This window comes from Panthera tigris, chromosome E1, assembly GCF_018350195.1.
Source record: "Panthera tigris isolate Pti1 chromosome E1, P.tigris_Pti1_mat1.1, whole genome shotgun sequence".
NCBI lineage: Eukaryota > Metazoa > Chordata > Mammalia > Carnivora > Felidae > Panthera > Panthera tigris.
In genome coordinates this window covers 56881535-56905222 of record NC_056673.1, presented here as the reverse complement: position 1 = coordinate 56905222, position 23688 = coordinate 56881535, and the positions used below count along the sequence as shown (strand labels likewise).

The following is a 23688-nucleotide window of genomic DNA, read 5'->3' as shown; positions in this document are numbered from 1 at the left end:
CAGCCGGCTCGCACCTCGGCGGCCACACCTCTGCTTTACAGGCGTGTCAGAGGGAGCTGACACGGGGTGGGGGTGCCCGGCCCCCTGCCCTTCCATAACGAGGATGGTCAGCTCACACATTCCAGAAACGGGAGCGTGGGTGGGTCATCCGCAGGGACGCTCAACCTCCCCGTGTCCTCAGCCACGCAAAGCGCCGTGATTCCTACTGCGCGGGAAGGGGAACCAGCAAATAACAGAAGACACCGATGACGACCAGGGACCGCCCGGGGCCACGCCGCCCACTCCCGCCCCCCCAGGCCAGGGAAAGGCCAGGGACCCGGGGAAGCAGCGATGACAGCCGCGGGGCCTCCCCCCGAGCGGCGCCCGGAAGGCATCTGCCTCTGCTCCCTCTTCAGAAACACTGTCCCTGCGCTCCAGCATCTTTAAATAAACAAAGACCAGAGCTGCATCTGGCCTTGAACATGTGGCTGTGGGGCTGCTTCCTGGAGACAGACTTGGGGCCCCGTCTTGCAGGGCAGTTCAGCCCCGCCCCGCGTGACCGAAAATTGCTTCCACCTGCCTGCGGGGCCGGGAGCCCTTCCGTCCGGGCCTGGGCCGGACCCCCGCCCCCACCCACGGCCCCTTCCGAGCCCTAGTGGTGGGGGGGCGCCCCCCGAACCCCACTCGGCTCTCTCCTCCGCCCGGCCTCTGCTCTGGCTGGGCCCCTCTGCAGCCACCGACACCCACGAAGCACAGAGCAAACATCCCGCCCACCAGGGCCCTGTCTGGGAAGTCCTTCCCACCGACCCACCGACCCACCGACCCACCGAGGGAAGGGCCTGGCCTCCACACAGGTGAGGGTCCCTTCCCGCAGCCCCTCCTCCCTGGGAGGCCTGCCCGGACGGCCACCGGCTCGGGTGCAGGTGGGGATACCAAGGGCTGGGTTGTGCCCCGGCCGGGAGGCAGGCTTTGGAGTCCGGGCCAGGACCTGTGTGGAAAGAGCAGAGGCCCCATGAGGCTAACTGGCCCAGAGACGCTTTCTCCGAACACTTGCTTTCCACGGAGAGCCACCGGGGCCTGGCTGCAGGAACCCCCTCCTCCAACACCGTCCTTAACGACTTCTGTGATGGGAGATTCTATGCCTGTGCCGTCGAACCGGGTGGCCACACGGGGCCGTTTTTAAAATCGGGGTAAAATACGCGTAACGTAAAACGCACCATCAATCCTTTTCTTTAGACGTACTTGGCGCCCTTAAGCCCAGTCACGTTGTTGTGCAACCAGTCTCCAGACCCCTTCCCCGTGTCGCCAAGCTGAAACCCTCTCCCCGTTAAACACGAACTCCCCACCCCCTCCCGGGGCCCTGGCAACCTCCATTCTACTGTCCCTGAACGTGGCTACACTAGGGGACCCCGTATAAAGAGGCTCTTGTGGTATTTGTCCTTTTGGGGGTGGGTTTATTTCCCTTAACATAAGGTCCTCAAGGTTCACGCGTGCTGTATGTAGCAGGTATCAGGACTGACTTTTTTGTTTTTTTTAAAGTTTATCTTGAGAGAGAGAGAGAGAGCGTGCACGCACACGGGCAGGAGAGGGGCAGAGAGGAGGAGAGAGAGAATCCCAAGCAGGCCCCGCGCTGTCAGCTCGGAGCCCGACGCGGGGCTTGAACCCACGAACCGCGAGATCATGCGCTGAGCCGAAACCAGACACTTAAGACTGAGCCACCCAGGCGCCCAGATCTCCCTCCTTTTCAAGGCTAAGAGGCCCCCGTGTGGCTAAGGCACATTTTGTGTATCCGTTCATCCCTCGGTGGACATCTGAGCTGCTCCTACGTTTCAGCCCTTGTGGATGACACTGCCACGAGCACCGGTGTGCAAACATCGAGACCCTGCTTCCAGTTCCCCTGGGGTCACCCCGGAAGTGAGATGGCCACATCACACGGCAGCCGTATTTTTAATTTTTTGAAGACCCGAAGACCCACCCACTGTTTTCGCCTGGGACTTCTGAGCACTTGAAATGTAGCCAGGCCAACTGAGGAACTGAATTGTTTGTTTTGTTTCATTTAAATTAATTTATGGGGCGCCTGGGTGGCTCAGTCGGTTGAGCGTCCGACTTCAGCCCAGGTCATGATCTCGCGGTCCGTGAGTTCGAGCCCCGCGTCGGGCTCTGGGCTGACAGCTCCGAGCCTGGAGCCTGTTTCAGATTCCATGTCTCCCTCTCTCTGACCCTCCCCTGTTCATGCTCTGTCTCTCCCTGTCTCAAAAATAAGTAAACGTTAAAAAATAATAATAATGAATTAATTAAAATGTAAAAAGCTGCACGTGGACGGCACAAAATTCTGTCCAACCGACTCCTTTTACAAGTGGGGAAACTGAGGTCCCCAGAGTGATTTTTTTTTCCTGAAACGTTCGCTTCTGTCACCTGTGATCACTGTCCGTGTCCCCCACACAGACCGGGAGCCCCAGGGAGGATGGCAGCAGACCTGGGGGGATGCCCCACGCCATACCTCTAGAAGTGTCCAGGGAGGGGACACTCGACACCCATGGAATGAATGGGGTCTTGAGAGTGTCCCCCTGGAGCAGGGTAGGTGGAGGAGGGCTCTGCGGCCGAGGCTGGCCCACAGCCCCTCCATGACCCTGGTCAGGCCTGTGTCTAATTCACACCCCCCAGTGACCTCTGCCTGGGGCCTGGGCCTCATTCTCTTTCAAATGGCCCTGTCACCTCAACGTCTGTTTCATACCCAAACTTCATGAGATGCTATTAATAGGAAAGGGGAGTTCCCCACAGAACAATTTTCACATTTGTGTCCCAGATGACACTCACTGCACCCTCGTGAGCTAAAGGTATTTTAAAAGTAGAAAAGTCAGGTTCAGAGAGGTTAAGTAACTTACTCAAGGCCACACAGCACCACCTGCCTTTTCTCATTGTTCTGGCTGCCTCTCGGCCAGGAGGCGATGTAGAGAGAGGACAAGCAGCCGCGCCCTCCCTGTGCCGCCCTCCCGGGTCTTTCCCCTCCTCTGAGGATGGAATGTTCCCTGGGGCAGCCTCACCCCCTTCCAGGCAGCTTCGGGTCAACAGCTCTGCCCCCAGGCTCCCAGGCCCAGGGCGAAGTCACCGCCCTCCATGCCACCGGATCTCCCCGATGGAAGGAAGGCCAGGGACCACACAGGCTGAGGTGACCCCACACACGGGCTTATGCTTTCCTCCAGCCTAATTATTTCCTTTGTAAAGTTTTGACCGTTTAAACCATGTTTCGCTGTTTGGTTCGGCAGCATTCACAATGACGTGACGCATCACCACCATCAGATGGCAGAACCTTTTCGTCGTCCTGGATAGAAACTCTGTGCCCATCAGACACTAAGTCCCGCCCCGCTCCCCCAGGGACCTCCAGTGGGCCTTCTGGCTTTGTGAATCTGACTCCTCCAGGGGCCCCATTCGGCACGGTCCTCCTGTGTCTGGCTTTGTTCACCGAGCCTAACGGCCTCACAGCCCATTCCTGCCGTAGCAGGTGCCAGACCTTCCTTCCTTTTGCTGCCTGATAACATTCTGTTTATCCATTCATCCGTCAACGGACACTCGCGCCGTCCCCCCCGTTTTGGCTGTCGTGAATAACGCTGCTACGATCACGGCTGTACAAGGATCTGAGTCCCCGCTTTTGAATTCTTTTGGGCATCCAGCCTCCTGAGGAAGAGAAGCCAGCCGACCATCAGCAAGGCTGTGGTTCGGGCAAGAAGTGCCACGGTCATCCTGTCGTCAGAGCGAGGCGGGGTGATTCCCTGCAGACCACACGGTAGGCGCCAGGGGCCTCGGGTCGTGGGCCCCAGCTCCCCGTGGCCTGTGGCCGGTCCCCTACCCTGCTGGCACTGCCCACCTGGGAAAACGGGCCACATGTGGTTCCTGAGCACACGGCCCCTGCCACTGCTCTCCGCTCCGAGAGCCCCTGGACCCTGACGCCGCGGCTTGCTGGGGTGGCACCCCTGACTCCCAGCCCCGAGAGTGGCTCTCTAGAAATATGCAAAACACCCACCAGGACGCGGGCGGAAAAACAACATGTGGATATCAGTGGCACATTAACTGCAAAAGGCCGTGACGTCATCCTGCCACCTGCTAGGACACGGACGAACCTCGAAGACATTATGCTCCATGAGAGAAGCCGGTCGCCAAAGGTCACACACGTATGATTCCATTTATGTGAAATGCCCAGAATCAGGCAGATCCATGAAGACAGAAAGCAGGCACACGCGGCCAGGGGCTGGGGGAGGGACAGTGCCTGCTTAATGTGCAGGGGCCTTCTTTTCGGGGTGATGAAAATGTTCTGGATGCGGACGGAGATGACAGCTTGTGATTACAAGCCACTGAATTGGACACTCTAAACGGGTGGCTTGAGCGATGGGGGAACTGTGATCTCAATAAAACTGTCATATTAAGAAAGGAAAGCAAAAAGGCTGCCTGGGGAGCTGGATTTAAAAGAACCCTACTGGGCCCACGAGTGCCCGCCGGCCGGCCCCACAGCACAGCGGGCAGCTGAGGCCCAGATGCCACGCTCAGGCCCGAGGTCTGGAGGCCGGGTATGGCCAGGTGGCACCCCCGGGGTCAGCAGCCCTGCATCTCCCAGGAAGGGTGATTTCTTGGGGCCGGGGGGGGGTGGTGGTGCGGGGAGGCAGGCCAGTTGGGAGGAAGTCTTGCCAATTTCTCTCCACTGGTCCCCGTTTTGAGCCCTGGCCCACTGACCGCTCCCTTGCTGGGGAAGCCCCGCCACGCCTGCCCCCTCCTTCAGCACTGGTGCCCGCTGGGTGGCCTCCTCTCAGGAGTTGGGTGGCAGGGCCCTGAAGCAGGAAGGAAGCGCAGGGCTCCGCCCAGCCCCAACCGGCGACCTCGCTCTTGTGTGGGCCCGCAGCCGGGGCTGTGACTTGGGCGCTGAGTGACAAATTCTCCCCCCGCCCAGGGCCGGCCAAGGATGACGGGATCGGATGGTCGCCTGCAGCTCCCCGGGACCACCAGGGCTGTGGGCGCAGCTCTTCGGGCTGGGACACCTCTGGAGCCCCTCACGGCACCCCAGGCCTGATGGGGAAACCAACACCCCGGGGTCCCCCCTTGGCGGCCTGCTGCCGGTCCTGAGTCCCATCGTCCCCGAGCATCAGCTGTCAAATGTAGATGTGGCTCTACTGGGGCCACGGACCCTGGGCCACTGGCTGACTCTGCTCCCAGCGGGAGAGGGGCATCCACAGGGCACTGGGCTCTCAGGACAACGCTCTCGGGGCAAAGCCAATGCCACTCCCCTGTCTCAACCCGATCCTCTCCGTGCCTGGCTCCTGGAGCCGGGGGTCACCGATCCCGGTGTCTGAATGTGCCTTGCTCAGTCACCACCCACAGCGCCTGGGCAGAAAGCAAGGCCAACCGGTCCACGGATGCCTGGAAGGCTACCCAACGGCCGACAAAGGGAACCAGAGTCACCAAGGAGATCTAGGTAGACCCACTCGGGGCCAGATGTCGGGGTTCCCAGGGCACCAGGGACTCCTCCTGCCCCAAAGCCCCCAGACTTCTCTCCTGGAGGAAACCACACGTCCAGACACGTAAGCCTTCTGTCTCCCACCCCGCCCTAGCCCAGGTGACCCAGCAGTCAGTCCAAGTTCACCGCAGAACAGCGCACACAGTGGGGGGTTCTGGGACGGCTGCCCCCCCTCCCCCCACAAGCACGTGGAGTCCACCCTCCGGGACAGTGGCACAGGCTGCAGTGAAGGCTGAGGGGACATCTGCAGACCCCAGCAGAGCACCGAAGCCCGTGGCCAGGACGCAGTCAGGCCCTGCCCCCTGCCCCCCGCAAAGAGGCTTCTTGAAGGTGGGCGAGGACCCGATGCACGTAGTGCCCGGAGTGACCAGAGCTGCTCCTTCCCTCCCGTGTCCCTCCCTGGGTGGCTGCCCAGTCCGGCAGCTCCTGGCCTGTCCCCGCTGCTCTCCTGCTGAGCCCACACCCAGCCTCGGAGGTGTCTCCACAGTGACTGAGTAACGCTGTGTGTGGTCTCCTCTCCCCACGTGTCCCCCGACGTGACAGTCAGGAAACCAGTGCCCTCATCCGCCACGCTCACTCGTGTATTGCCACGTTTAGAGCGGTGCCTGGCACGAGGCAGGTCCACAACGCGATGCTGAATGAACGAGGGAACAAAGGGAGGCGCTGATCACAACGGCCGAGGTCTCCCGGGGGCTCACCATGCACTGGGTGCTACCTTGAATGCCACACCTGCACTAACTCACGTGACGTGCACGGCACAAGGACCGGGTAAGCCAGCGACGGGCATTACCCCCAAGTCTCCGATGAGGAAGCTGAGGCCCGCTTTTGTGACTTATTATGACCCAGCGCGAGTGGACGGATGGCAGAGCCAGGATTTGAACGCAGGGAGGGTGACCCCACAGGCCAGGTCCTCCAGCACCACGGAAAAGCAGGAGCGGTGCGTTCCCGACAGCGGAGCCCGAGCAGGTGCCGCTGGGGCAGGGACTGAAGCTCTCGCCGCCCCCCCCCCCTCCTCCCAGGAGCCGCCCATCCTGTTTAGTGAGGCACCAGGCCTCTCACGGGGCATTAGGATTTTTTTATTTTTTATTTTTAACGTTTATTTATTTTTGAGAGAGAGACACAGAGACAGAGCGTGAGTGGGAGAGAAGCAGAGAGAGAGGGAGACACAGAATGTGAAGCAGGCTCCAGGCTCCGAGCTGTCCGCACAGAGCCCGACGCGGGGCTTGAGCCCATGAACCGCGAGATCATGACCTGAGCCCAAGTTGGACGCTTAACCGACTGAGCCCCCCCAAGGGGCTTGGCGCCCCAAGGGGCATTAGGATTTTAATCTTCATGACTTCATAAAGTCATTCAAAGGCCAAGCCTGGTTGGCCAAGCGCTTCTAAAACAGCTGCAGGGAGCAGTGTGGGGGTCCCAGATTCCAGGGGACTCCAGGGCAGGGGCGCTGATGTAGGAGAACCCTGGTACCGCAGAGGCCCCCCCCCGCCGCCCGCCAGGGGCCCCGTCAGAGCTCCCAGATGGATCCGTCCGAGCAGGCAGCAAAATGCCCATTTTCATCCTAAAACCCCAGCTCCTAGAGGCCACCCCAGGTCCAGGTGGAACTGACAAAATTCACAGGGGCCTCCAAGATGACTCCCCACTTCTGGTATCAGTGACACGGGAGGGAGGTGCTACTCTTAGCCAACCTGGGGAATACAGGTGAAGGAAAGAGAATGGCCAGTCCGTGGGGCCAGACACACCCACATTCGGGGGCCGCAGAAAGGCCCCGGACCGAGACGTCAAAGAAATAAATGGCTGTCAACAATAATCATGGAAAAAGATCCCGGGGCCCTAGGGGACCAGGACCACAATGTAGATTCACTCAACAAATATTTGATGGCCAGGGGGTCTCCCTCCCCGAGCTGCAGCAAGGACCAGCGAGAACAAACGGTGTCATTCTGGACGGGGCGTCACTCCTGCGGGGCTCTGAAAACAGGATCCTTTCCCATTCACTCGGCTCCTTCTTCCTCGGGTCCCCCCATTCACCTACACCGGGGCTGTTACAAACTCCCCATAAATGTCGCAGGGGAACTTCCTGTCCCCTTCTAAAGATGGAAACACTGAATACAAATGGCCGAATTTTGCAAATTTGTGCGGGTGGGGATCGAGGACGGAATCGGAAAAGCGCGCATGCCTCATCTAATTCGAGAAGTAATTCCACATCAAATTACACTTCACACTTTGTCCGGGGCAGGAAGCGGCTCGTCACAGTCCGGTCAGGAACGGGGCTGCCAGAAATCTGAGACTTTGCCCTCTGGCCTGAAACTCTGCTTTAGAAATGGAGCTCAGAGGCTGGAGCCTCTCCGGAGAAAGGAGGGATTTGCAAATGCAAAGGGCTGCATTTTTCCCCCCCTCGGCCCTCCTTCCCTTTTCCAAGGAGACCGAAACTCCAGTTCTAAAGCTTCTGTGTGAGGAGACTCTGGGGAAGTGTGCATGAATAAACATCTCCCAGGACCCCATGCCCTTTGCGGACCCGGGAGGGGACACGGCAGGGACAGTGCCACCCCAACCCGACTCATTCATTCATTCATTCATTCAGGGGCCCGAGGCGCCCCGGAGGCGGGGAGGGGGGTTCCCCCACTCTCACTGCCCGCCAAGGCTCCTCGGCTTGGCTTTTCTCCCGCCAAACGCGTTCAAGCAAGCTTCTCCTCTATTGTGCAGGAAGGAATCTCAAGAAGCTCTCCCTTTCTGCCAACACGGTTTCAATTGGCCCAAGTCGGCGAAGTCAGATTTGGACAGCGGCCACCTCTCTCCCCATGCCGCCCCACCCGCTTCTGGAAGAGGCCTTCTTCTGTTCTCTATTGGCGGCCCGGCCACCTCCTTCTCCTCCTCCAGGGAGCTCTCAGCTGGGCTGGGCAGCCCTTCGGAGACCCCGGGCTTTGCTCAGGGCAGGCTCCGGGCTGCAAGCATGGTTCGCTTCCTAAAAAGCAGCCTGCAGAAGGGCCAGGGCCAGGGCTGAGCCCTCCGACTCCCCGCATCAAGGATTCATTTTTTATTTCATTTTCCACTACCCAGTGGCCTCGCAGGATCAGGGACTGTGCCCCCCCCCCCAACACAGAGCCTCCTCCCACCCCAGAGAACCTTCCAGCACAACGGGTCCCCGCCCCAAAGCAAACCCAGAATCCAACCCCGGGCCAGCCCGCCCACCGGGTCTGAAGGGGCCGGCTGACCACAGAGATTCCGTTAGTTCTTGGCAAATATTTGCCAAGTTAAAAGCAGAAAGAAAAGATTCTCCCCCCATGGATGGGTGGAAACTGGCCATTTGTCACAGGGTAGAATTTCCTCTTATCAGGGATGTCCCGCTAAGGAGGGGGGGAGGCCTCCCCTCCCCCTGTCCCCTCTATCAGCGGGACTGTCAGCAGATCCTCACCAGAGGGACAGAGGCTGGGGGCGCTGGAGGTCCCGCCTCCCCCAGCTGATGAAGTCATCGGAGGAAACAGGGCTCCCCGGGGGCCACAGGACACCCCTCCCCCCCAGGCCGGGGGCTAAGCAGAAGATCTCCCTTGTGCCCAGGGTGCTACAGGAGGCAGAGTGTGGCCCGTGGGGGCCATGCAGGGAGGACCACATTCCTGCGCGGGAAGCCTGACCAGATGACCCCTGAGGCAGGGAGTCAGCAGCCCCGGACCCTCTTGAATCAGGCCCCCCATCCCTTTGTCGCTCTGGCTGTGGGCTGAGCAGTGGCGAGAGAGCTGGAGTCATCTTCTCTCCCACCTCTGGGTCCTTCCTGCTCAGGAGAGCAGAGGTTCTGGAAGCAGTGGGCTCGGGGCCTGGGGATTAGCAAGGACTCCTACTCGGACCGCGTCCCCCCGGCCGGCGGGGCCGCTCCGATTCCACACGTCCCAGACTCCACCGCTCCCCGGCGCTCCTACGGGAGCCACTCGTTCCGAGGATAAGCCCAAGAAAGGCCCTGTGAAGTCTGAGGACACATCCGGAGCCAGTAGGGGAACGTGGGACGGACAGCCCGCCCATCGGAGGAATCTCAGAAACACAGCCACCCCTCTACCCGGGGCCCTCCCCAGGAAAAAGCCGTGTGCAGCGACAGCTGCCCAGTTACCCCTCGGGGGGGGACGTTCCATCACCCCTGAGACACCGCCTGGGGTCGGGGCGGGGCGGGGGGGGGGGGACACGCTGGCCGTGGGCAGGGTGCAGACACCTGTGAGCCCAGGGCTGGGTCATACACCAGAGAGAAGCGGGCACAGCCCATTTCCTGTCTGCACTGGGGGGTGAAGCTGGGGCGTACTTCTGGACTGGCGGTTCTGAGCGCACACGGCTGCCAGACCTCTGCAGAACAAAGTCCTGAGGGGTCACCCCTCACCCCACGTTGCAGGGAGTGAGCCCTGAGCACCCCAGTCAGTCTTTTCCTTCCTGCAACGCTCTCTTCTCTTAGCCGCGCAGGCCTCCGCTGCCTTTCCCCTGTCCGAGGCTGCTGGGGGGGCTCAGCCTCTTTGCTGGCTCTCCTTCCACCTGGAAGTCCCGGCCCCCGGCTGGACACTCTCTCCAGGCGACTCTGCCCAGCTCCTGAGCGTCACAGGCCAACCTCTGTCCGGTTCACACACTGATGCCAACTGACCGTCCCTCTGAGTCCGTCCCAGCTCAGCGGAGATGCCCCGAGGCCCCACCGGCACCAGCGTCTGTGGCCCCTGCCCAGTGAAGTCTGGAGGTCTCAGACCGAACGGGCCCCAAACTGAACTCTGACCCTCCAGGCCGCCCCCCAATCCCTCCACGTGAGTAAATGGCACCTCCAGGCGTCCAGTTATCACAGCTACAAATCTGGGGGGCCCAGCCTTGGTCCTTCCCCTCCCATCACCCAAACCCAACCATCTGTCTCAAAGTCCTACCAGTTCCAGCCCAACATCCCTGCAGGTGGCGGCCTTGCTTGCCTCCCCGCGGCCCCCACCACCCAAGCCATCACCATGCCTGCCCTCCACCCTCACCCCCCCCCCATCACGCTCGCTGTGTGACCCAGAGCAGGGAACTTAACCTCTCTGCACCTCCATTTTCTTCTGTGTGGATTGGGACAATACCACTGCTTGCCTCCCGAGAGCGCTGGGGGAATCAAACAAGATTGTTTACGAAGCACAAGGAACAGTGCCCAGTCAGTGCTCTGAGTAGCTGTACAGAAAACAGAAGCCCATACCCAGCTCTCCAGCTTGGGTGAATGGACTGTCTCCCCAGCTCCTACCAGCTCTGCAAACAAGGCTCCTCCCAGAGGTTCTCTCCTGCTCTGCTCCTGGAGGAACCCCTCATTTCCCCAGTTGTTGAATGAATGAATGAATGAATGAGTGAGTGAATGAACGAACGAACAGGAAACTCGCTACCCTTCCTTCCTCCTCTCTTCCCAGAACACTGTAAGGGGCCGGCTCCTGCTCCCCGGCCAAGCCGGGTGGCGCCTCTCGGCCCGGCCCCAAACTGCTGGCCCGCATCCTCTCCCACGGGCTTCCCCACGGCCTTCGGCGTGTGGCAGGATGGGAATGGGATGTTAACCATTTCCAGTCTCCGTCGTCCTCTGGAGCCACAAAGCGCCGAAGAGGAAGGATGGACGGATGGACGGGCTTCCGAGGACAGCTCCTGCCCATTCAGGAAATTTTGCTCAGGAAATGGGGGGGAAGGGCGCCCAGAGGAGGAGAGGCGGGCAGAGACTGGGCCTGGGGCAGGCATGCCGGTGGGCAGGGGCTCGGACCACCCCGGTCACTGCCCCGAGCCGCTCCCCACCGCTGCAGATGGCCTGGCCGGTGCAACAGCGACAAGCGAGTCCCCAGCGTGGAGGGACCAGGCTGTCGGTCACCGGGCAACCCCGGAAGACATGCCCTCCTGGGAACTAGGGTCAGTCGGTTAGTTTCATAGCCCAAGGGTGACTCTTCCTGCTGTCCCCTAATCTGCGGTCCAGCAGCTACACGTGACCTGCCTCCAGCCCGGACTGAAGAGTGGTTAGAACTGGCAAAGAGAATTGATTAACTCTGACACAACCAGTCTTGGAAACATACCCAGTCCCGGGGCCCAGGGGCTCAGCCTGGACCGCAGACGCAAGGGGCCGGCTGGGCCCAGTGAGCAGCGCTGACCCCCAGGGCTGGGCTGGGCTTGGGCACTGCACAGTCTGCAAAGCGCTCAAACTTGCTTTATCACTCTGGATCCTGGGCTTCCGGCGGTAACGGGCCGCGACTCTCGAAATGAGACCAAAATAACAAGATCGACAGGGCTCTTACACAGGTGACGACGGAAGGCAGTTAAACTAGGGAGCGCACCAGTCTGGGGGGTCCCACCCTCACGGGACCCTGCCCGCAGGCAGACCCCAGGCGGCCCCGCACCCTCCACACACCCCCCGGGGTACCTGCCGCAGGCAGATGGGAACCGTCTGAGGCGTCCTCCCTGAGATCGCAGCAGCTGTGGAGGCCACGGGGGTGGGAGCCCGTCGCCTCCCAGGTCCCCTCCCAGGTCCCTCCGCCCCGAGGCTCCGGGAAGGAGCCACATTCATATGGTAATTTCTGCCTGTGAACTGGCGCGGCACAGAGGGCCCTCCAGCTGCGGGCCGGGAGGAGGGGAGCCTGGCCCGGGCCTGACCGCTCGCTCCCGGCCCTGCCAAGTGGGCCCTTCCCGGGGCGCTCAATTCGGGCTGCGGGGGGAGCGGGCGCCTTGGTGCAGGCGGGGCAAAGGGCCTCGCTTTCTGCGCTCACGCGGTGGTTTCAGATGACAATGGACACGGGTTTGTTTCACTTCACTTTTCGGTGGCTCCCTGCAGATCATGCCGCGGCCCTCGCCCCCTCCCTGGACCCCAGAGGCAGCCCCCCGCGCCTCCACCCTCCCTGGAAGGAAAGGTCTCCCCGGGGCCAAGGCCGGTGGGGGAAGGGGGAGCGCGTTCTCTCAGGAAAAAAAAAGAAAGGCCGCTCCCACACCCCAGTCCTCCTTTCCCTCAGCTTCCTCTAGAGGGGAAGGGGGAGAGGGAGGAGGAGGGGGTCACACAAAACCCAGCCACTCCCTCCACCCACTTCCTCTCTCACACTGCGTGAGTTCACTGCTGCAGCTGAGAGAGAGAGAGAGAGAGAGAGAGAGAGAGAGAGGAGGAGAGGAGAGGAGAGGAGAGGAGAGGAGAGGAGAGGAGAGGAGAGGAGAGGAGGGAAGGGAAGGGAAGAAAAGAGAAGAGACATGCAAACCTTCCAGAGAGAGAGAGAGAGAGGAGAGAGAGAGAGAGAAGGAGAGAGAAAGGAGAGGAGAGGAGGGGAGGGGAGGGGAGGGGAGGGGAGAGGAGAGGAGAGGAGAGAAGAGAAGAGAAGAGAAGAGAAGAGAAGAGAAGAGAAGAGACATGCAAACCTTCCAGAGAGAGAGAGAGAGGAGAGAGAAAGAAGAAGAGAGGAGAGGAGAGAAGAGGACGAGAAGAGACACGCAAACCTTCCTTAGTTCTGGGCCCACGGAAACCAGAAGTCGGCTCCAGGACTCAGCTGCAGACCCGAATGGCTTCTCTGTGCCCCCACCCCCACCCCCACCCCACCCCCAAACCCATCCACAAGCCCATTCACCGCTGGATGCAAAAGGAAACAAAAGGACCCCTGGCGAATCGCCCAGACACAGACTCAAGACAGGTCATGGGGGAAAGTGCAGGAGAGAGAGAAGCGCGCAGCGACTGCCCCCTCCCCGCCGCCGCCTCCCCCCGCCGGGGACACAGGGCGCGCCCCCACCCGTGCTGGCGAACCAACTATCGCACGACCGGCAATTCCGGGGAGAAATGAAAACACAAGTCCGCACCAAGACACGGGCACCAACATCGAGTGTTGCATGATTCACAGGACTCGAAAAACAGAAACAGCCCCGATGCCCGGCTACTGATGAAGGGATAAGCAGCACAGGACGGAACCACCGCGTGGAACACTATTCAGCCAGGAAAAGGAACCAAGCGCTGACCCCTGCTACCACGTGGACCTTGAAGATACCATGGCATAAAAAGCCACCTGTCCTCTCTGATTCCACATTTATAAAACGCCCAAAGCAGGCAAATTCATAGAGGCACGAGGCAGCTTCGTGTTGCCAGGGGCTGGGGGCAGGGAGCTGTTCGTGGGAACAGGGTCTCTTCTGAGACGATGAGAATGTTCTGGAATTAGTCGTGATGACTGGGTAACGTTGGGATGCGCTAAAAACCTCTGAATTGCACACTTTAGACGACTGGATTTTAACGGCGTGCGAAGTGTATCTCGATAAAGCTCCTAACAACAGCAATATAACAGCCTGCTCCCCGCGTCCTCGTCCGTGGCCAGCTCCCAGCACCGATCCAGCATCCCGTCTCCAGGTGCCCCCCAACTCTGCAGCCCAGCGAGTGGGGGCGCTGGCAGGCTCCCTGGCCTTGCGACCCCCCCCCCCTTGCCCTCTCTGCTCCTGACCCCACCGGTGCTCATTAGGAGCCCCCTTTAACACAGCAGGAAACCAAAACCTCAACCTGAAGGGAGGGGAGACTGGGATTCAAACGCAGCCAATCAGCAACCACAGAGGGTCTCTGGGCAGGAGGGACAAGGGAAAACCCACTCAGCACTCCCCTCCCGGATGCAGGGACACCTGCGACCCCTTACACGTACCGGAACCAACTGGGTGAAGCAGCAGCAGCAGGCCCCAGGCCCCCCCACACACACGCGCACACACGCACACACCGGGCAGGTGTTCAGTCTTCTGCGCAGGCCCAGCCGACCCAGCGGAAATGATGGCAGGAGCCAGCAGCTGCCGGGGGGCGGCCGCCGGATATCCTGGGCCATCTCTGGCACGACCCACCCCAAATCTGTCAGAGGCCCGAGCTTCGCCCTGTCCCGTCCCAAACCCGAAGGATGCTGCCGAACGAGCCTCCGTGGAAACAAGTCCTAGAGAATTCACCGAAGCCCCGCTTTCACGGGGCGGCAAAGGCCCCAGAGAGGGTGGGGTGGGAGGTCTCTGGTGGCTCAAGGCTTAATTATGACTTTAGCGCCTGAGTTTCCGAGTGCCCCGTGGCGTTCGTTAGGTCTTTACTCCCCAGCCGTCCCCGGGGAGCCCCACGGCGAGGGGCCAGCTCAGGGCGGCACACGCGGGGGGACTGTCCTCACCCCAACCGCCCCACAAACACGGGGGCCCTCGGAGAACCAGCCTCCCATCCCTGACTCACACGTCTCCCCCACAGTCTGGGATCTAGCAGCCGACAGGTGCAGGGAGAGGCCACTGGCTCATCCTCCCACGGGCCCACGATGGGCCCCAGGAGATGTGAGCAGGCCAGGCCTGGGTTTCAGGCCCAGAAGCATTTCTGCACCTTCCTGCTGAGTGGTGTCCAAAACGCGTTGCTGGGCAAATGTATAAGGAAATAATGCAGACAGAAGTGGCTGTCGGCACACGGGCAAGGTGTGACTGACCAGGTGCTCCGGTTCCACTGTGAGCCCCGGGGGAGGCTGGGGAGGCAGCCAAGACCTTTGGAAGGATGGCAAAGGTCAGCTGAGGAACTCTGTGCAGGAAGAGGAAGAAGCAGGAAGCAGGAAGCAGGAAGCAGGCAGCAGGCACCTGCTGAGGGGTGCCGTGTGCGGGGTGCCACCTCCATGTGGACAGGTGGGCACCACACCCCCCAGCCCCGCCCCACCCCCACATGTTCCCGGAAATTTCCCCTGTGGCCCCGCTCCCCCAGCCGCCCCTGAGCTGCTCTCCTCTGTGTCTCCAGTGAAATTCCAAAGAGCCCAGAGGGAGCATCTCAACACTCCGGGCCCTGAAACCTTTGCTGAGTCCCAGTTGCAAAGTAGCTGCTTCCTGGGACCCCCCACCCCCACCCCACCCCCAGCAGGTCCTAGGACACCTTCCTAGAGCCGCTCATCTTACAGCTGGTGCATCTTTTTAAATGTTTATTTATTCTTGAGAGAGAGAATGCAAGCAGGGAGGGGGAGAGAGGGAGAGAGAGAGAATCCCAAGCGGGCTCCACGCCGTCCGTGCAGAGCCCGCCGCGGGGCTCGGTCTCATGAGCCAAGCCAAAATCAAGAGTCGGACGCTTCACTGACGGAGCCACCCAAGCTGATGTGTACTTGCCACCTAACTGGGATGGAAGCTTCTGGAAGGCCTGCCTCGTGGGTCCCCCTACCCTGCTCGGCCCAGGGCCATCCCGAGGTCAGGACTCATGAGAACAGCAGGCGAGGGGTTACACGCACTTGGCACCTCCCCGTCCAGGTTCTGTGACCTCCGTGCTGACCCCGTGAAGCGGTAGACCTTCCGGAAACTGGACGGCGGCTCAGAGGCGACGCGGCACGTGTGTAAGGCCGCGGGGCCATCGACAGGTGCACGGCAGGCACCAGGCGGTTCCCTGGCCCCACGTGTGAAGCTCTCCCTGCAATGTCCATCCCCTCACGAAATCTGGGGAGCGGGCCGCTCTCCCAGCGAGCGAGCAGGTCGACAAAGCAGATGTGGGGGCTGGTCAGGAGCCTCGGGAAACGCTGACCCGGTCATAGGTGGCCGGCTGATGCCAAGTTAACAGAGGTGGGGCTGGTCCCTGGGCCCAGGTCCCCACCAAAGAAAGACAGGGGTCTCCTGGCCGCCCCACCCTCGCCCGCCTCTCCCCTCACCTTCCACAGGAACTTCCGCCAGGCTCCTCACTGTTCCCCAACCTCCCGGCTTCCACCCGGAGTCACCGCCCGCCTCGCTGGGAGCCTCACCTGGGCGCTGAGTTCCCTTGGTTCGGAACGGCCCCCACATCCTGCCTCCAAGGGCCTCCGCCCGCTGGGGCCCTAAGAGGGGACTGGGGGAGGGCTCACTCTACACCTGAGTAGGGGACACATGGGAAGGCGGGGCGGGGGGGGGGGGGGGGGGTCCCAGCTCCAGTGCTGCCAATCTGGCATCAGCAGGTAAGTCACTGAACCCGTGGGGCCGAGCAACCTGCTTCCCAGGCCTTCGTCCTGGCATCTGCCTCCAAGATGGGGAGGAAAGCACCAGAGGAGGGCACAACGGGCTTCTGCCCTGAACTGGAACATTCCGGACGTGTGGGAAGACCGACAGGAAGGTGCCAACAAGGCTTGTTGGGCACTATTCAGCAGCACAGAGGAAGCCTGAAGCGGCCCCTCGGCTGGCCAGGTGGGCTCTGGGGGGGCGGTGAGGAGGGCACTCGATTCGACGTAGGTCAAACCGGCCTTGGGCTGAGGTGGCCTGGAGCAGAGGTGGCTCAAGGAATCAGCTGAAAACTCATTTATTCTGGGGGCGCCCGGGGGGGGCTCTGTCGGTTGAGCGTCCGACTTTGGCTCAGGTCAGGATCTCGCGGTTCGTAAGTTCGAGCCCCGGGTCAGGCTCTGTGCTGACGGCTCGGAGCCTGGCTCCTGCTTCCGATTCTGTGTCTCCCTCTCGCTCTCTGCCCCTCCCCCTGCTCACGCTCTGTCTCTGTCTCTCTGTGAAAAAGAAGTAATTTTAAAAAACTCATTTATTCTGTAATAAATAAACTTATTCCTAATAGGCAACCTTACGTGTTCCCCAAAGAGAAACTTTCTCAGTTTCCACCTGTCATGTAGGGCATGAGGCAGCCTCATCACCTCAATAAATTCTCCAAGAGGAAGACAGAGGGCTCCGCACACCGGGCCCGGAGTCAACTGTGGTCAGCAGGACGGGCCCTGTTGGAGGGCCCAGCCCTGCATTAGCAGAGCATGTGGTCTGCAAAACAGCAGCGACTGTCCCTCCGACCCAGGGGGGCCCCTGCCCCCCCCCCCATCATGGGTCTTTGGAGTCCACAGCTGACACCCGCCAACGGGTGGCAACGTGGATCCTGTCCTCAGTCCCCTACTTCCCCGGAACCAGGGCACAGAGTGGGGGCCGGGCCATCTGGTCCAGTCCCCTGCACCGGGAGGATGTATTCAGATCCCCAAGAAAAGAAACACTCCAAGGAGAGCACGTATAAAGACAGTAGGGCCACGGGCTGTTCTCGTAAGGCTCTCTGGAGCTGGTCGTACAGAAACCAGAGGATTTGGACAAAAGATGAAAAGCTTTGGGCAAACCGTGCTGACTGTGCATGCATTCAAACGTTAACTGAGCAAGCTCCTGGGAGGTCCGGGGCCCGGAGACAGAGATCAATAAAATGCAATCTCTACACAAGTCCACAGTCTAGGGAAAGACAGGACACAATGTCCCTGTCCGGTGTGTGTGTGTGTGGGGGGGGGGGGGGGGGGGTCCTCCACGCAGGAGAGTGAATTTGAAATCACCGTCCCGCTCCGAGCTAGGAAAATCTTATCTGGGGTCCCAATGTCAAAGGCCTGGTGACAGGTACCTAGAACCTGGCCTGGGAGATAAGGTAGGAGATAAGTATCTGGGAGGTAGGACACACTCTGCTGGGGACATCAGCAAGGACACTCCAATGACCGTCCAGATGACTGGGCCCTCGGTGCCTGGCATTTGCAGGGCAGGGCAGGGGCTGGCAGGCCTCTGGGGACACAGGTCCCGGAAGTGGGGATTGCAAGCCAGGTGCAAAATGGAGGAAATCAATGCCTGGTGAGCTCTCCTTCCCCAAGGCCAAGTGTGGGGGCGGGGGGCGGGGGGGGGGGCGCGGCGCAGGGTCAGTGTCAGTGACTCAACCCCAGCCTGGAGCTGGGGTTCCGAGGGCCACCTTGGCTGCTCGGGAGCCAACATCTCCCCAAGGGTGGCCCCCCCACCCCCAGCTTCAGAAGAGGCACAAGAAATTTGGGGGTGCCTCTGCCACGATCCAGCTAAACTAAAATGTTTAAAAATCACATTTCGGTTGGACCAGCCAGGAAGAGGGGAGTGAGCCGACGGGCTCACCCTCGCCTTTCAGACCCTTTGTGAGAAGCTGCAGCCCCCCAAACCAAGGCCCAGACCCTCTTCCCGGAAACCAGCTTCTGAGGGCTGAGCACCAATTCTGCTCTCAAGGTGGGAACGGGCTGGTCCAGAGGGCAAGGGCCCGAAGTTAGAATCAGAACTCGGAACTCCTGGGCCCGGCGGCCCGGCCCTTCCCGGTGATGATAACAGAGAAAGAGAGGACGGGGCATTTGGACCCCACTCACCCACCCCAGCCCAGGGACAAGCCACGGCGGGCAGGCTGGAAGGCCTATCATTAGCTGTGGGCCTCCCCTGGCTTCCCAGCCTGCTCCTCGGAGAACGGGCTGGCCCGCACAGATGACTTCACTGCCCGCCACCCTGGGGAGCGTTCCTGGGAAGGCCTTGCAAGGCTCCACTGAGCGCCTGAGAGCAGGTCCCTACCTGTCCAAGGAACCAGGATGGCTCTCAATAAACAAATCAAAGCCTGCCGCTGGAAGGCAGAAGTCTGGGAATGAGTCTGGGCCAAGGGCTGTGATTTCTGCTGGAAGCATCTTCCCCGAGAGCTCGGCTGCGGGGAAGCGGGCAGTGGTGATCTCCGAGATCACCAGCCCTGAAATAAAGTCATCCCTCCCGTGCACCTGGCCAAGGAGAGCAGGAGGGAGCCCAGAACCCCTTGGGTGGCCTGGGAAAGCTGGCCCGAGCCTTAAATGTGCAGGGGGCATCGGATAACGGAAGCTCCTAAGCCTTTGACAACACAGGAAGCTAGGCTAGAGGCTGGCGGGGGTGCTTTCTTAAGGATAGGGTCTTCCCCTTCTCTGAAGGCCCCTAGGGAATGTGGCTCATCCTATCTGACAAGAACAGCTCAGGCTATGACACAACAGGAAGTGGGGAGGGTACGTGGCTGGGGAAGAGGGGAGGGGGTGGTGGGAGGTAGGTCAGCCCAGAGACTCTGGTTGCCTTAAGGGGTGCGGGGCTTCTGGGGTGAAAGCCACCGTGAACCCTGTTCTCGAGGCTTGGGGCGCTCAGGGAATGACCCACGGGCCCCAACCTGGGCTGTCTTTGGCTTGGGTGGGCGGGGCCTTGTGGCTGCCCCCTCCCCACGTCTCAGAGCACCCTGTGCCCCACACAGAGTAGGCCCTCCCCACACGCCAGCTGAACTGGCCACCGTCCCTGACACGGTGCCAGTTAAACGGAGCAGTCTGTCGGAAATACAGACAGAAACCAGCAGACACATTAGTGAGGCAGGTGCCCCAACACGGAAATAATCGGGGGGGGGGGGCAGTGGGGATGCCCAGGAGGGGTCACCGACAACGCAGATGTTAAAACGGGTCAGCCACAGAAGAGGCCTCCCTCCGAAGTCTCACCTGAGCCCGAAGGAGACCCAAAGGGACAGAAGCAAGCACCCCACCCTTCCAAAGAGGTCCCACACAGACACTGGTCCTCCAGCCCCAAATGGTTAAACAAACTCATTCTGCTTCCTATTTCCTGAAAAGGAGCCCCCCTGGGTTGCCACGGGGAGCCAGCCAGAGAGAAATGACATTTATGTAAACACCCACGGAGGCCAAGTGTCCATGAACGAGGTGGGAAACCCACACGTGATTAGAAGGGATCAGAAGGGGACATAAGGGATTAGAAGGGAATGGGGGGCTTTTTCTCTGTCCTTGCCTAACAGGATTTTCTGTGCGGGATCCAAACCAAATTCCTACTAGGGTGCTATGCCTACCGCCAGAAGCCCACTGCCTGGGCGGCACATTTTCCTCCAGGAAAGGAATTCCAAACTTGTCTTTGGTGAGCAGAGATGCTCCCCCAAACCTCTGACAAAAGAGGCAGATTTCCTGGCAGAGAGGAAGCAGAGGGGCACCAGGACTGGCTGAGTCGATCCCCAGGGGACAGTGGGATGAAGTTTTGGGAGCAGAGGGCACAGGCTCTGAAGCACCCCGGCCATCCCAGCGCTGGTGCACGAGGGGGGCGGGGGGGACTCGCCCGGCTGGCTGTGGGATTTGAGTCTGGGGGATTTCCCATCGTCTCGGCTGGAAAGTTCTTTGGAAGCCTCGGCCCCAAGGAGCTCCTCCCTCACCTCCACCCCCCCACAGCCCCGTTCCTTGACAGGGAGTGGCCCCCCAGGATGCTCCGGGCACAAGCCGCCTTCCAGACGCCCACCCCCCCCCCCCCGCCCCCAGGACCCGGAGACAGCGCGGCAGGGTCCCCCACGCCCATACCAGATGGGGCACCCGCATGTCCAGGGTCTGCCGAAGCTAGCCTCCCAGCCGCCCGCCCCAACGGCTGACAATCTGTGCGGAACGATTTTAAGAGGCAGCGGTGGCCAATCCGAGTGCCTCCCGGGCCTCCTGGAAGCCAGGGAAGCCCCCCGCGAATGGGAAACCGGCTGCGAGAAACTCCCCGCCGCGGGAAGGACCTGGCCACTCGGCTTAGCTGGCCCAATATTTACAAAGAGATAGCTGTGGCCGCACAAAGCCCTTTTCTCTGCTCCGCGGCCGTAAATCTGGGCCCCGCGTGGAGACCGAGCTCCCGCCGCCCCTCTCCCGGGGACCCAGAGCCGTCCCGCCGGCTGGTGGTGGGGAGCGGGGGGCCGGGCCCGGGTGGGGGACAGGGACCCCCGGGGAGGCGCCACGCGCGGCCCCGCCACCGGGCCGTCGGAGGACCGCCGGGCGGCCGCACCACCTGAGGGCCCCCGGCCACCGCCGGTGCGAGGCCGCAAGGAACAAAGGGAGCGGAGGACTCACCCCTGCAGCTGAGTCGGGCTGCGCTGGCTGCCGGAGAGCGCGGCCCGCCCACCGGGTCACATGGCTCGGAGCCGAGCAGAGGATCAAAGGGGCTTTGTGGCCGCGGAACAAGGAGCCTCCCAGAGCGCGGGCAGAGGTAGGAGGGACCGCCTGAGCCCGGAGGCTCGGGGGCAGGGCGAGGGGAGCAGAGTCGGGGCGGGGGAGAGAAGGGGCGCCCGGCTGCAGGCCCGAAACCAACCGGGGTGCATTCGGTGCGTAAGAAACGCCAAGGAGCCGAGCTCCTGAGCCGGCCTCCAGGGAAGCGACGGGGTCCCCCAGGAAAGAGCTCCAGGAGGGAGAGACGGAAGACGGCTCACCTGGACGTCCAGTCCCAACCGCCCCGGCCACAAGTCAGGGCGCCCGCAGAGTCCCCTCCTCCCAGACGGTCCTGCCCGGGGGAAGCGGGCGGGACGGGAGTGCAGGGTGGTGCCGGGAATCTGACACTGCCCGGGGGCGCCCTCGGTCCCTGCTGCCCCGCCCAGCACCCCCCTCCCTTGGCCAGGTGAGCCCCAAACGGGTCCTGACCCCCGGCCGGCTCAGATAACACACCCAGGCTATCGGACGGGCTCCCTCAGGTCGGCAGACCTCCCCCAGGAAAGCGGTCAAGGGCCAAAGCCTCAACTGCCTAAGCGCGCCGTGGTGGAGACAGCCCCCAGGGAGAAGCCTCGAGAAGGGGAACTGGAGCCGGGCGGGGCGGGGAGGTACGGGCGGGGCCGGCTCACCCTGAGCACTTTCTTTCTTCCCGGAGCCTCGGCTTCTACAGCCCTCAGGGCCCTGGCAATGAGTCACCCTCCCCCGCAGAGCCTGGTGTGGTGCTGGGACCCTCAGGGGGGATGGGCTAGGTGGTCCCCAGAGGGAGGAGCTTGGGAACCACCCTGTTTGGGGCTGGGCCTGGACGCTGGGATCTGCCAGACCCATCCCGTGCCACGACCTCTGACCCCTGAGTGAGTCACTCCCAGGCGCTAGAGTGGCCAAGGGAGCCCCAGGCCTCCTCCCCACTAGCAGAGAGCTCCCGCGGGTTTTGGGGGGATTTGCAGGGGCGGGGAGTGAGTCGTTCAAGTGCAGAGGAGCCCTGAGGGACACCTGAGAAGGTGGTGTGAGGGCCAGCTGGCCCAGACCCGCTCCCGAGGCCGGCTCTCCTTCCCATTCCCATGCCCCCCACGTGGCTGGTGGACGAGGCCCCCAGGCGCCCACCCACTGGCCACGCTGGCAAACCGGCCACATCCAGCTGGTCCCCCTGGGGTTCCTCAGAAGCCAGCTCTCCCCAGCAGCACCAGCCCAAGCACTGCCCACCCCTGATGGCCACGGACTCCGAACCGTGAAGGCTTCAGGGGGCCGCTGTCCTCCCCTCCCCACCCCACGCAGAGTGCAAAGCCGCCGCCGTGGTCTCTGGGCGCCTGGCCAAAGACGGGGAGCGTCCAGGGGAGGGATGCGTGTCCGGAGATCTTGTTCCCATCACGGCGGGAGGGAGGACGGTCGTGGATCTGAGACGCGGACCTCGGAGGCGGACGCCAGAATCAGGCCCCCTTCCCGGGAGAGAGCTTTGGCTCATGACCCAACCCTGCGGGCTCGGGCCCTCCCCACCTGCAAAATGGGCGCGTCAACTGTAGTCACGAGAACTAAAGTGGGACAGGACGACCAGAATCAGGAAGAGTGGCCACTCAAAATTGGCGCCTCTCTTTCCTCCAAGAAGGTGGTTTCCTAGGATGGGGAGTCAGGGGTGGGCAGGGGGTGGCTCCTGCCCACCCTGCCCACCCTGCTGGGCCCCTGTCACCGGGGCCCTGAAGGACAGTTCCAAGAACCATGGACAAAGGATGCCGGGGGGACTCCTGTCCCAGGTGTCAAGGTTAACAAGGAGCCTGGATATGCACCTCCACTCTGCACCTGTCCTGTGGGCAGAGGGCCGCCTTCTCAGTACTCCCCTCAGAAGCTCCTTCTCTGCCCCTGACCTAGCTTTGTCCCCCAGGGCCCACCACCGCTTCCGGGGCCACACGTGGGCAAACCTCACGCTCTCCGAGGCCGCCCCTTGCCCTACCTCCTCCCCTCCCTGCTCACCTCTGGCCCAGGAGACAACCCGGGTGCTTTCCACATGTTCCCTCACTCATCGCTCACCCGATGGGGGTCTCCAGAGCACAGGAGGAGGGGGTCCCTGGACTAGAGGAACAGCCTGATCCCCCAGCAGAAAACAGAAGGCAGGTCCCCGATAAGCACCCCACGTCTGTAATTTTCAAGTTTCCAGTAGCCACGTTGAAAAACGTTAAGAAACAGGTGACGCGAAATATATTTCACTTAATGGAGCCAAAATATTATCAACGCCACATGTCATCAACGTAAACACTTTTTAGGTATTTTACATTCGTTCTGCTTTCCGTACTGAAGTCTATGAAGTCCAGCGTGCACCATGCACTTAGGGGACCCCCCCCCACCCCCGGCTTGGACTAGCCACGTTGCAAACGGCTACCGTCCCGGACATTCTCGATTTCACCCTGGTTACACCAGACCCTTGGACAGCTGTTTACGTAGACCGTTTTATTGTAGCCCCGCACCTCCTTTTCAACAGCGGGGGTGTGGCTACTTTGGGGGTGCTGCAGGGCACAGCTTGAGGGGACCCACCGTAGTCTTTACTGGAAGATATCGCTGAGGCCACCGGTCTCT

The 23688-nt window shown here is 61.5% G+C and overlaps 1 protein-coding gene across 6 annotated transcripts in view; it reads right to left on the bottom strand.

Annotated features, from left to right (window-relative positions):
• The window catches only part of SEPTIN9 (septin 9), a 145905-nt gene that overhangs the window by 12955 nt on the left and 109262 nt on the right, over window positions 1–23688 (bottom strand). The window contains exon 1 of one of the 6 annotated variants that reach the window (XM_042967577.1): window positions 20995–21328. The exons of 4 other annotated variants lie outside the window; for them this stretch is intronic. The gene's annotated coding sequence lies outside the window, so the exon portion shown is untranslated. Of the gene's footprint in view, window positions 1–11849; window positions 11978–20994; window positions 21329–23688 lie in introns of those variants that run through there. One more of the 6 variants, XM_042967578.1, reaches the window with a different exon arrangement.